Below are 14,084 nucleotides of genomic sequence, written 5' to 3'. Positions count from 1 at the left end.
AGTACGATCAAGTGCGTGGTTCGGTGTGCAGTTAAAATCGACGGCTATTATGATAGGGTCATTCTTGTTAAGTTCATTAATTGTATCCCTTAAAGTATCTGAAAATACAACACGTTCTACATTACGCACCATTTGTTGTGCATAAACATTGAGCAAAAGATACGACAGGCTTTGTAAATGTTCAATAAGTCTTTTAAATGAAAAAAAATCTTGATTTTGGAATGTCCAGGGTATCATCGGCCATTTCATAAGTGAATGATTCGGCGTCAGACAAATCAAAGTCCTCATTGCTTGTGAGTGACTTTGATTGAGATAGAACATCACCTATGGGCACATGGCCGGGGATTTGGGGTGGGGAAAGCTAGACAATGCTCGACCTTTGCTTCTATGCTGCATTTCAACAGGCGGATAGAACTATTTACAAGGGTTTAACATAGATTTTGAATTTCATCTAGTTACAAGATTCCCGGGGATCTGTGGTGCCTTTGGTTGTCGACAGTTCTGGAATTTGGTGTTGCACAGCGTGAGTAATAAACCAGAGCTTTACTGGTACAGCGTCATCGCATTATCGTGTACGTCATCTTATGCCGATACGGTTGGCTCCAGTATTTCTTGTTTGAAGTACATATGCTATCAGATCTGTGCAGGCGTAATGGTTATCTATCATACTTTCAGGCTCAGAAATTCCAACTACATAAACAAGTTCTCCATGAGTAATTATCTCTTTGTTTGTATCAGGTTTCCTGATGGTGTCAGGATCTTGAATTGTTTACACCCTCCCTGTATAAATCAAGGCTATCGCATTTGCACGACCCATGCCTAAAACAAAGCAGACAAAAATGAACAGGGGTTGGGGAGGCCCTCTTTTTATATGGCGTGCCCAAGTCGGCAGGACACCGTCAGAAGTACGCAAACTCGTCGTGCCAATGCGGGAAGTGCTTAAACTATGCTTAAACTATGCGTGAACTCGTCGTGCCAGTTCGTGTCAATATTCGTGAACTCGTGGTGAAATATGCGTGAACTAGTCGTGACCAGTGCAGGAGCCGCCCGGTTTGTGTCTCAAAATGGCACGACTTGCCACAACAAAATCGTGGCCAAAAGTCGTGCAAGTGTCAGCCTTGCTCAAGAATAGAGAGCAAAGCATACTCCTGTCAGTCGGGTTAGTCTAGCTCAGAATTCTATATCAATTCTATATCAATTGCTCCCTCAAAATTGTATATTGCTACATTACGTTAAAATTGCTATATCAGTCCCACTGATAATCTGTATCTCATCGTCTCATATCAGTACCACTGATAATAAAACAAGCCGGTAGGCTGATTGGCGATCCACTCCGCTCAAAAAACAAAAAAATGATTTCGGCTGTTATCATGGTATGACATGAAGGTGAAGCTAACGTCGGTGTATAACTAAAACCGGGCCCCATTTACGTTCGCCAAGACGATTCAATCTTCCGAAGTCGTGACCAGTGCAGGAGCCCCCCCCCCCGGTTTGTGTCTCAAAATGGCACGACTTGCCACGACAAAATCGTGGCCAAAAGTCGTGCAAGTGTCAGCCTTGCTCAAGAATAGAGAGCAAAGCATACTCCTGTCAGTCGGGTTAGTCTAGCTCAGAATTCTATATCAATTGCTCCCTCAAAATTGCATATTGCTACATTACGTTAAAATTGCTATATCAGTCCCACTGATAATCTGTATCTCATCGTCTCATATCAGTACCACTGATAATAAAACAAGCCGGTAGGCTGATTTCGGCTGTTATCGTGGTAGGACATGAAGGTGAAGCTAACGTCGGTGTATAACTAAAACCGGGCCCCATTTACGTTCGCCAAGACGATTCAATCTTCCGAAGTCTCTTCTATTCGCGCGTATTTTTCTTTTATCGTTACCATAATCACGCAAGTTGACGTTTTACCATAGATTTTGATAAGATGACAATCTTTTTATTTCCGAAGTGTTGCGATTGTATTTTCTAGATTTTTTGATTGAACAAAGCATTTACAATTCATTCAAAGGTCAAAGTTGCGTTGATACTCGGGCCTCTCGTCGGTGCACAACTTACAAGACTGGTAGGGGCGGGGTACATTTGACACAAAAGTTGTCAAAAAAGTAGTTTTTTCGGCTGTTGCTAAGGAATCAGTTGGCCATTTTTTTTTCAGATTTACCACCTAACCAGAGTGCCTGTCAAGTTTGAGCAAAATCGGCCCAGCCCCCCAAAAATATAAAAAAAAAAAGTATTAAAACGTGAAGACACTGGACATCACACACACAGACAGACGCATAAACAGAAGTCATTTTAAGGGCAATCCAAGCAAAGCGGATCGCCAAAAAATTGTCCCATGTTATGGTACGTCGCATATCAGTCCCACAGATAATCACATGCCAGTAGGCAGGTTGGCGATTCGCTCCACTAAAAACACACACAACATGTTTTCAGCTGTTGTCATGGTAGGACATAAACGGGAAGCAAACGTTGGTTTATAACTAAAACCAGGGCCCTGTATACAAAGTTCGTAAGTCACTATTTAAAATTTAGTTTTTGGCTGTTGCCATGGCAACAAATGGCCAAGATTTTTTCTTCGATATCACCACCTAACTAGAGTGATGGTTTGACTTGCCTGCCAAGTTTGAACGAAATCAGCCCAACCAAAAAGTCACAAAAGAGTTAATACGTGAAGACACAGACACACACAAATGATTTTAAAGGCAATCCTAGCGGAGCAAATCGCCAACAAAATCGTCGCAATATATCAGTCCCACTGATAATAAAACAAGCCAGTAGGTTGGTGGGCTATTCGCTCCTCTTAAAAGACAGACAACATGAATTCGAACGTTGCTATGGTAGTACATGAACGTAAAGCCAGCGTTAAAACTAAAACTGGAGCCCGTATATGAAGTTCGCAAAGACCGTTCAGTCTTCAGAAGTCGCTTCACTTTATTACTAGCACGTATTTTGTTGTCAAAATTATTATTTTCGACTGCGATTGTATTATGCAGCAATTGCGGTTCATTCAAAGTTGCATCGGGACTTAAGTTGATACAATGTCGGCGTATGTTGTCAAATTTCTCGCCAGTGAATAAAATATATATAAATATACGCAAATTTGGGCCCATTTGCAAACTGAATAGAATGAGCTATTTCCGAGATTTTGAATACAATATTTGTAACAGGAGATACATTCAAAGGTATTCAAAATTCAGTTTTTCGCGGGCCGTGAATTTTTCCAGATTTTATCACCTAGGTAGTGTGAAGGTTAGAACTGCCTGCCGAATTTGAACGAATTCGACCCAACCAAAAGTTGAAAGCTGTTCATGGTGAAAAGTTAACCCTACTTTGAGGTTTATTTTCTCGCCAGTAAGAACAATTCCATAAGTATTGTTCATTTTGTTCATATTGCCTTAAAAAATATACTTTTTCATCAAACAGGTAGAACTTGGGAATGGTGTCTCAGCTACTGGGTCGTAACTGAAATGTTTCATGCAAACTATGCTGATTAATACAAGACTGGTGCCAATAAATCTTGTAACAACTACAGTGAATATCCAACCACAGTTTTGACAGTCACATATATTTGCATGTCGAAACCCATCTTGGTAGTTGAACTTAATACAATTAATCTGACCAATTTGGTCACTATTATTCTTGTGGAGGCACCGTAGAAGATCACTGTACCTTAGTAGGTGTCTTTGTTTTTGAATTGAAATTTATTTGGAATTTTCCTCTAGAAATAGTTTTTCTGACATGTTTTGCCCTTCTAAAGGTCAATGGAATCAAATATCAAAACAATGAGCCCAATTTCAGATTCGTGCGGTTAGCAGTAATGTGTGTTGTTGGAACAAAATGTGCTTAGTGGTCGAATTTGAATGTTTTGAGCAAGTAAGTGTTACATACGTAATTAAAACCCGTACCTCGCAAAAAATCATAATGTTCAATCAAAGCTCTTTATACAGACTAAATGTTCTACTTTAGAGTAGGTCCTGTTCCTGAGATGACCAACTTCAAAAACGTCGGTCTCAACACTGTTTTATCGCTATTTTATCTGGTATTTTACTAATTTTCGCTTTGTTGACGTTGCTATGTATAGTATCCAATTTCGGAATTACTTCTCATGATAACAACCAATGTTTCTCAAAGGTTGGAAACAACGGAAATGGTTGTGACGCACTCACACAACAAATATCGGTACTTTGACTCTTAATCACCAAGGTATGATTTATGTTTTTTTCTCTCTCACACAATCCTACTTGTGTTCGGAATACCATCCACGATGTTAATATACTTTGGCCTGGCATTTTTTTTCTGTTTCATCCGGCGCCGATGCCTCCGTGTATCAGATGTAGATATATCCACTCATCATGCTATCAGCCATAATGTCGAAATTTAAACTGTGATACACAGTTAATATCTTAACAAGGTCAATGTCAATATCCTCACCCTCCCCGTTCTCGTTTGCCAGTGTGCTAGAAAATTCGGAAAAGTGATCTGAAATGAATTGAAATCACGGGGTAGCTACAAGATATGTTTAAAAGTGCATGCTAGATAAACATAATACATGCAGGCTTTTCCAGGCAAATATGTTTGAATTCAAAATAAGGAAATGGTCAGAAAAAATACGTTGATTGAAAATGAGCAAATAGCCGAAAAGTCCCCCTCGCGATTCAATAAAAAGAAACGTTCCAAATTGAAAAAACGCCATGAAGGAAAAAAACAGAAATAAAATCCCGAACAATGACGGAACTAAACATTTCTGTACCCGCCAAATGCTTGAATGTACCTGGGGGAGGGTGACAAGTTTCACTCCACGTTATGCATGTGGTGGATTTGCACAACTAGGAGTATGATTACTGCAATAAAGAAATAATTCTGTTATTTTAACTCCGAAAATACTTTATTTCGGAAATAAAACTGAATGAAATAAGCCAAAAAAAAAAAAAAAAATGGTACGTGGCAACACGTGGACTGACGAAACTCTGTCAGAGTGATTACATACAAGCCACCGCACACTCTAGTGACCGGGTAAACATCCATTCCCTGCGTGCGCTACTGCGTACCGAAGGAATTGTCATGTTTACACACCTTAAGCCTATGTACACACTGGTAAATATAGTGTAATACCGTTGCCACGAGCACACATAGACGCTAAATAGAAGGAGAAATAATGATAAAACAAAATGGAACAACTGATAATTAATGTTTGTCGTGATCATGCTAAATAGCTCTAATGATAATAATAATAATAATAATAATAATAATACGAATGTGCGATTCAGAGAAAACAATCGTATATCTTAAACGTTACAAGATCACAGTATCGAAAGAAATCAGCAAATGTGGGTAAAAATACACAAATCTCTGATATCAAGCTAAGAAACATAATGAATGCTTAAAGAATTTGACAAGGCTGTGAAACAATGAAGCCGACACAGGCAACTTCTTAGTTTACTGCGCATACGTGTAACTTGGCAGTGGAGTCCACCCTGGGGGCCAGTATCCTAACGTGGACACCTGGCGTACAGCCTCTGGATGGTCCAATTTCCTTAACTCCACCCAAACTTCGGACTTAAATATGTTTGTACCTGAGAAAAAAACGACAAATTATAAATAACTGAACAAACTGGCATATAATGTCAGCCAAAAGGCACAATGCGTTGAACACGACTAAGCAGAGGAGTAACAGTATAACGAAATTAACGTACTTGTCGCCCTGTAAAGCGGGATTAAGCACTATTGGCTGATTCGAGAATTTTACTAATGGAGGCTGCCCATGGAATCCAGTCCAATTCGACTGAAATTGTAAAACGGGTGCAAAGGCTAAAAAGTGGTCAGCACAATATCTTGCAAATCACGTTCCATACTCCCTTTGTGTACGTTAAACACAAGATTCTGAGCGGTGTGACCTTAACAGGTGTGTGCCAAACCCTTGTCGAATACTCCCTATCACTACATAACGCCTTGGAAACTGATCCAACTAGAAATCACAAAACGGTAGTTATCTTTGATAGGTCGGTGCCAATTATAGTCAATTATTCGTACCACCGCAGTGTGATGACCGACCTATCACAGATGTCAGAACTCGACTTTCTGCCCTTGCCGCCTGTAAAGCGGGACAAAGCACTATGGCGGATTCGATATCGTGAATCGTTTAGAAGCTACACTGGACTCAACTGGCCACACGAGCCGAGCACAAATAGTATTCTCCAATCTTTATAACACAATAATGAACAATCTGGTAGGTCGCATTTCGCGTATACCGAAAATGTACCTGTGTAGCACAGACGTATTCAGAACAACGCCTTGCTCGTTGGAGCAAAATTATAGTCGAACCATGTCTCACTTAGATTAGGAATCAGCGAATAGAGCCAGCATACAGAAAAATAATGGCTTACCGCCAAACAGTAACGAAGCTTGCAAAATGCGAACCACCTGGTCACAATAGCGACCAGCAATAAGCCGTTCTCCATAGCGGAATTACCAGGGTACTCCACCACCCAAACATTTGAGTGTATCTAATGATCATCCAATAAAATGAACGGGAAGGAGTAACCAATTTATTTCACATCAACAATTTTGTGTAAATGCGTTCACTGCCTCAACCGAAAACGAGAATTAAGTCTAGAAAATTAGAAATTGTATGACCAGGCGAAACTATCAACGGTAAAATAACCAATTTGGCGTTTAAAGCGTTAAAATAAATCTACATTAATTGACCAATCATTCGAGTGTATGTATTATTCGGCTGGAATAGTAAAATAGGTGCTAATGCTAAAAAATAGCCAGCGCAATGTCTTTCTCACCTGCGTCCTACATACTGTGGATAAACTGTCGACAGTCCTTGGGCCTAATGTAATTGTGTTTCCTAGACATTCGAGCGCCGAAGCCGTTTGATGGAAAATGCGAACCATTTCACGCGAAGGACCTTATTCCCGAGAGACTGTCCCCGTTTGCAGGTTTCTAGTCGATATGAATAATTCATAGTTGATGCTGACGTCACGAAATAAATTATATTAACATAATGTATGCTACTCCATACTTCCTGTCCCGGTGTTCACAATTTAATCACGTCTATACAGAATATTTATTAATTAATAACAGATTTAATCACGTTTATACACAATATTTATTAATTAATAACAGATTAATATTAGATACGACCGACTGTCGACAGTCTAACCGTGAATGGCAGAATCACTATATTCGACAACACCCCCTCCACGACTGCGACGTTTGAGGCATCAGTGACGGATATGCCAAAAGACCATGCAAGCTCCGAACATTTGCTTTCCAAAACCGATGTTCGCCATAATGGCGGATTTCAACAGGCTCAGGGTAGTAAATACTGACTGGTACAATAGTACCTACACTTGCCCGCCTGTCATATGTTTAGCTGAAACCTTGTTGTGTCAAAACTCTGCATCTGACCCGCTGTCGGCGCCCGCTACGGCAAATATTTTGCAAAATAGCTGTGTGCAATCTAGGCCTTACCTCGCTACTCGTCGAGCATGGTAACCAGCAAAGTAATCTTGCAAACGGGATACAAATGGCTTTCTGCTAATTTCTAAAAACCCAAATGACTTAAAATTTTAACATCGGCAGCGCACATAGCTGCGGAATGAAGGTTATCTCTTGCCCCAGACCGTCGTCGAAATTAAGATCAAACAAGAACAGGAATTGTTCTGGCTCTCTAGAGAAGATTTGTTGAAAACGTCGAGGTTAACATGTTTAAGATTAAAGATGAAGACATCGTACCTTCTATGCTCGTTGCTATTGCGGGTTACACACACAGGGAAACAATGCTCTCCTCGATATCAGTAGTAGCGAGAAAATTTGTAATAAACTACTAAACAAAACCGACAGATTATTTCGAGAATCAAAGGATCGGGGTTAGTTAAATAGAGAAAATTGTACCCGAATTGAATAATACCGTAATTATGTTTGGGGCACTAATCCGAGATCAGATAGGAAAAAAGTTACAGAAATCCCCCCCCCCCAACCGATGAAAGCTACATCCAGATATAACCGGAAATGCAAATAGAAGAAAGTATACTTCGCCCATCAACTGCCGAAGACTCGCAAACACTACATAACGCCACGGAAAAGGATCCAACTAGAAAACACAAATCGGTGCCTTGACCTAGTCAATTATTGCCGACAGTACTCGTACCGCCGATATGTTGTCTGACCCAACACAGATGTCAGAGCTCGACATTCGAACCTGTAATGGCCAGTACGGCCACAACCAAAGCAAACGCACAGTTTCTTGTTAGTGATGAAGTGTTGGGCTGCCAGCTGGACGTGCTTGGAAAAGAGCCAAAATGATGGATTGCAGCAGTTTAGCGCTGTTGGTTTGAAGGAGCTGGAGTATCCATGGTATCTGAATTCTATAGAGTGGAAAATGATGATGCGAGAGAGTAAAACTGAATGAAAGAAGCCAACAACACAATGCTGCTAAATGCTACATGCCTCACGAAATTTGTAAACATTTATTTCCCGCTAAACTGTGTAGGGAAAGGTAATTTTCCGTAGCAAGGAATTCCCTTTTCCGTGAAGTTCCCACATTTAAAATACCATTGCTTGTCCGCATTGTTCACTGGCGTCTATAGTGACGAAATGTGTTAACTCCTTATTTGATTTTGCAAAGAATTGTGGGATAGAAACACGAACTATAGAAAGCGTTTTTTTCATTAGGGTATATATTTTCCATATAGTGATGTGCTAACATCACCTGTAAACCTCTCCTATTGTCACAACACGTAATTTGTTTTGTTCATAAATTGTATGGTTATATTATATAAGAACATGGGAATATTTGTGTTCGTATAGCTGGCAGCCTCCGTTTGTAGTTGGGCCCATCACCGCTGTGAAAAACTGCAATTTAACTCATTGACGCTGGATACACGACCTAATTATTGCATTTCGTAGTTGACAAATAAATAATTTCATTATTTGTCTAAGTTTCATTGTTACAATTATTCGAATACAATTCTTTGGTGTAAAACACAGGACCTTCAGGATTGCTCTACATGCAGTATTTATTATATATACCTTACCAGAATTTTGACGTAGTGACTTTGTTGGCGAACAAGGTTTATATTAAACGTATTCTACTGAGCCTTGATTGTATTTACCTTTCTGGTGATAATGGCATGTTAGGTTATAAGTCAGGGTAATTATTATCTATCCATCGTGTTACGGACTAGTTTTTTCATCAACCAACTTCAAAGTACAAACTGCTATACATAGTGGAACCATTGATGCTGTAGGGGGTATTGGGAGGGTTAAAGAATTTCATGTTTGTTAGGACTAGTAGTTGTAATGTGCCATCTAGTTGTTTTCAGGATGCAGCCTGATATGTGTTCCTTTATTGGTTGTTCAATTATGGCTACAATTTTTGTGGTGGGTGAACGATGTGTTTATTGGTTGTTGAGTCATTGTTTAGCCACCCTGCAGCTTGAAATGGTATGGTCCAAATCAAAATTTGATATGGCGGTGTCTTCTAAAAACATGGCATCAAAATGATTTCTGTTTATTTATTACTGTTGTGGAGCCTGAGAACTATCCACTGATTATGATGTCAGGAATAAACAGTATTCTGAACAAGCTTTACTAATTATTGCTGGTAATATCCGAGTATGAATTGGGAGCAAACTTTGAGACCAAATCTAGTCGATGTATTGTTATGCTTCTAAAATATTTTTTTTTCAAATGTCTTGAAACGGATTCAAATATAAGGATATGGATAGTAAAATAATAAGATGTAATGGTGACCATCAAATGAATTTTTATATGGTATAATTATTTTAAAGAAATCAGAGAAAATATTATAAAATAAAATAAATTAAATAGACATATTATATGTATTTCTGTATGTGGAAATTGGCTGACCCACTCAAAAATATAAAGATGTGAGGTCTGCATTTTTTTTTATTTGTGAAACAATTGGTATTTTACAGACTGCAAACAATAAAACACTCACAGTGCAAGGTTAATTCACCAACATGTCTCTTCTCTTGCTTGAGTGTAAAAGTACATGATTTAGTGACTACCTCTTATTTTTTTTTAAATATTAGAATTTCGTTTGTTTGGGAAGGTTCTACAATAAACATAGAACAGATGTAATGAATTAAGCTGCTGCAAGACTGCAAGCCCTATGGCACAAGGTATAAGTCCTATTCCAATATGTTTTCAGGTAAGTGAACTGTATGCCTTCATTAATTAAAGCATCACTTGATGTTCTCTGCTTGTAATATTGTAGAGAATTAATTTTAATATTTTATTTTAATTTCAATACTAGATGTGATTCACTGCCTGTGGAATCATAGATGGCAGAAATTCAGCTGAGGATAGACTACAAGCCTATGGGTACAAAGTATAAGTCCTGTTCCAATATGTTTTCAGGTAAGTTAACTGTATGCCTTCATCAATTAAAGCATTGCCTGATCTTCACTGCTTGTAATGTAATATTACAAGCAGTGAACATCAAGTGGTGGCTCAGGTTAATGGTGCAATACAGTGCAATGTTCAAGCCAGCGACGATTTTGACTCCTCTATTCAGGAAATTAGTGGTATGTTATTCGGAGAATTGACATTCAAGAGTGAAAGATTGGCAGAAGCATGACGAGTGACTTTTTCGACCAGCAATGCCCTGAACAAGCTTTATTAATTATTCCTGTTTTTTTTTGATATGATTTGGACAAGTCATAAATTGGGAGAGTTAACTTTTTGATGAAAAAAAATGTTAAATTACAGGGCAATATTATTTGTTCGAGCTGCAATTAATTGGATTTTAGAAGAATAATTCAGAACTTCATCACAACAGCAATTAAATCAGGTTGTTTCATTATAAATACACCATCCCTTTCAGATTTGAGGTTCAAGTCCCATCCGAGCGGAAGATCCCCAAAACTATGATTTCCCATACATGCTATAGTCAATCGTCCCTGTGAAATAAATAAACATCAGGTTAGCTACATAGTAATAAGTATATACTATGTTGTGACATCCTAATATGAATAGAAACATTATCAATGAATAAATATGAATTAATTGGTATCAGTTACTTTGTTATTACACGGAAGTGTAAATATTGGTCTTACGATATCAATACAAAAAGTTATTAACATAAACATATTTCTAGAATACGAGAAAAAGAACATAATAGATCATCGAATATTGCACGCATTTACATACGGCCGCACTTACCAACAAAAATCATGTGAAAATGGCCACAGTGACAATGACACGACAGTAACCCTTGTTTATTTTATTGCAATACTGCAATATTGAAAATTGGACGTACATTTGAAATTGAGACACGTCAATTAAATTGTTTGAACAATAACAATAATGTTATGCAATAAACATTGGCGTCTATAGCTCTGAATTGTCATCTTTGCGTTTCTTGTGCAACTCAGTATAATGTCATGAATTTATTTACGCGTATCTGTTGACCGACTTAATTAGCTGATTATTAGCGAATTGCTGTGTTATGTCTGTCATCGTTTAGGCCTATTTGAAGTTTTGGACGGAACTTGGCTCAGTGATTTGGAACTAATTACGAGATAACCGTAGCTATTCGGACTATTAATTATGACAGTTGGTATTCGTAGTTATTAATGTAGTGAACGATTAATCAAAAGATATGACGTATTCAGTACTTAGTGTGATTGGCTTTATGATTGAAGGTTACGCCCTAGAGTCTTTTTACTGTTTTGTAATTGGTTAATGTTTTGAAAATGAATAAAGAGAGTTTTAGTTGGTCTTGGCGAGTACACCAGAACAGACGCAGTCCTGGAGAGACTTGGGGCGAGCCTTGACGCAGTCTTGGGCGAGTCTTGGTTCAGCCATGCGATAGTCTTGGGGACTTTTCCCCAGGGAGCTGTGTCTTATAGAGTGCTCGACTGATCGACTAAGACGAGAGTTGAAACGTATTTCGCTGCGTGTGTCTTATTTGACTGTAAAGCTTAAGTGACTTCCCAGATCCCGTACCTCAAGGAGATGCGATAGAGAGACGAGACGAGATACCCCCCTGACACGTGTGGAGAACCCCGAGGAGAAGAATTACCCCGTGATAATAACATTAGTGTGGCGGTAACTAATCAGTAAATTAATACACATATTGACAATTCTTTTCTCATGAGAGTTAAGAATGGATAGTTAAATACCACAACCACGTATAAATACTGGTTGATAAAAAATATAATATTAAAAGATGAGTAAACAGTATTGTACATCACTGTTTTTTTAATGCATTTGTTTATTCCGATACCAGAGGGCGCTATCACCAAGACCGCTATCACCCGGTCGAATTATTTGCATCAGGATAACAAGAATCGTCAAATTGTGCGGTAAGTATTTTATTATTTCTTTTGCGTGTTATTGTGTTTATGATCTTTGTGTGGTAGAAAATATTTTTGCTTAAAAATGTTTGAAAAAATGCACTGAAATTTCAGATAGTTATGAATATTTCAAATCGGTTCTCAATCGTTTTCTAAACTTAACATCCCCACCTTCACTTCACTATTTTGGCGATATTTTACTCCCGATTCTTCTCTAGATCAATCAGTGCTCCATTCGATACGTTGATCACAGTATAAATTAACTTTATTCAATGTGCGCACGACAAGCAAGACGATTTTGGCGAATCAATCGTTATCTAGAGGCCTGATTACGAAATGAGGCCGTTTTGTTTCTGTATCTTGTTATAGGTTCGTTTTCAGTAAGTCCGAATGTTTCTCTGGTTCTGTCTAATTGGTAACTTTCGCTATACGATAGAACTATTAATGATTTTTATGGGACAAAATTGTGCCTGGACTATTTTCGTGAACTCCGCAAAACAGTAGTTTTTAGTTGTTACTATTTTATTTATATTAGCACATCATCATAAAAGGCGTTCTATTGTGACTGAGGCCCTCTATAGTTGAAATAAGTTTCTTTACGAAATCGCTCTGACGTAGAGGACGTTATTACGAAAGTCATGGTTACTTATTAGCTTGTTCGGTATGTATTCATGTTACGTCTATTTGTAGCTGTATGATAAATTATGCAGCATAAGTCTTATGGCTTGCTTTTGAAAGCCACTTACACTTTGATATTTTACTGGGCCACTGTGAAAGCACTTGTGGTTTCATTGTTTCTGGGTTTGAATATACGAATTAATTTCTGATCTCTGTTCACTGATGTATGGTCAAATGGCAAGACGCAAAATACCAATGTCATTAAGAGCTGTCACATATGTTACTTTATTGTTAATTTTCTGCGTTATTAAAATTATTTTGGATTTGATTTTAGGCGTTTATTAGATTTTATTCGACTTTTGTACAAAGAGCCACTGTCATACTGACCGATGGTTAATTAGAATGACCTGCATTTCAGTCGCAATGGAGAGAGAAATGTTTTTAAATCAGACAGCCCTATGCAAAATACATTGTTGACTGCATTGGACGTCATTTTTCTTGTCTCCCATAACTGATGTGCTCCCATTAGGGCTGGGATGTTCCTGGTTACGAATAATTGCTGCATTATGGGTGGGTGAGTAGGTATTATAATACAATTGTCCTTATATATTTTTCATACTACAGGAAAAGAGATTACGTCATAACCAGCCAAAATATGATAGATAATTGAAAATCATTAAAACATGAACAGTTGGTATATTGAAAACACTCGCATAGCTTAATACAGTCACATTCAGTTTATTCTATTTTATTTTTAGGTTCAACAATACGGTTTTAAGTCAGAACTAGCTAAAACACATCTAAATCAGTGTTGTACGCGTCATGCTAAAATTTAAAACGAGCTGTCTTTACTCAATGAATACATCATTGCGAAAAAAACATAATTAATATCTTTTGAAGTATTGAATTCATTGCTTTAATAGAATAGGTCGAGAGGATAATACTTAACTATGCACTATTCATGTGGAACTATCGAACTTTTAATCCATTATTTTGAATTTGTAAAAATAATGCAATTATGACTAACCCCATCGAATACAAACACGATATATTACGAAATATTGCATGTAACTCAATCTAATGGATTTACAAAACTCGTGACAAGCATGACAAATATTGACCAATCCCAGG

This window comes from Saccoglossus kowalevskii, chromosome 21 (assembly GCF_978046115.1).
Source record: "Saccoglossus kowalevskii chromosome 21, keSacKowa6.1, whole genome shotgun sequence".
NCBI lineage: Eukaryota > Metazoa > Hemichordata > Enteropneusta > Harrimaniidae > Saccoglossus > Saccoglossus kowalevskii.
Note: the sequence above shows the minus strand (reverse complement) of the source record.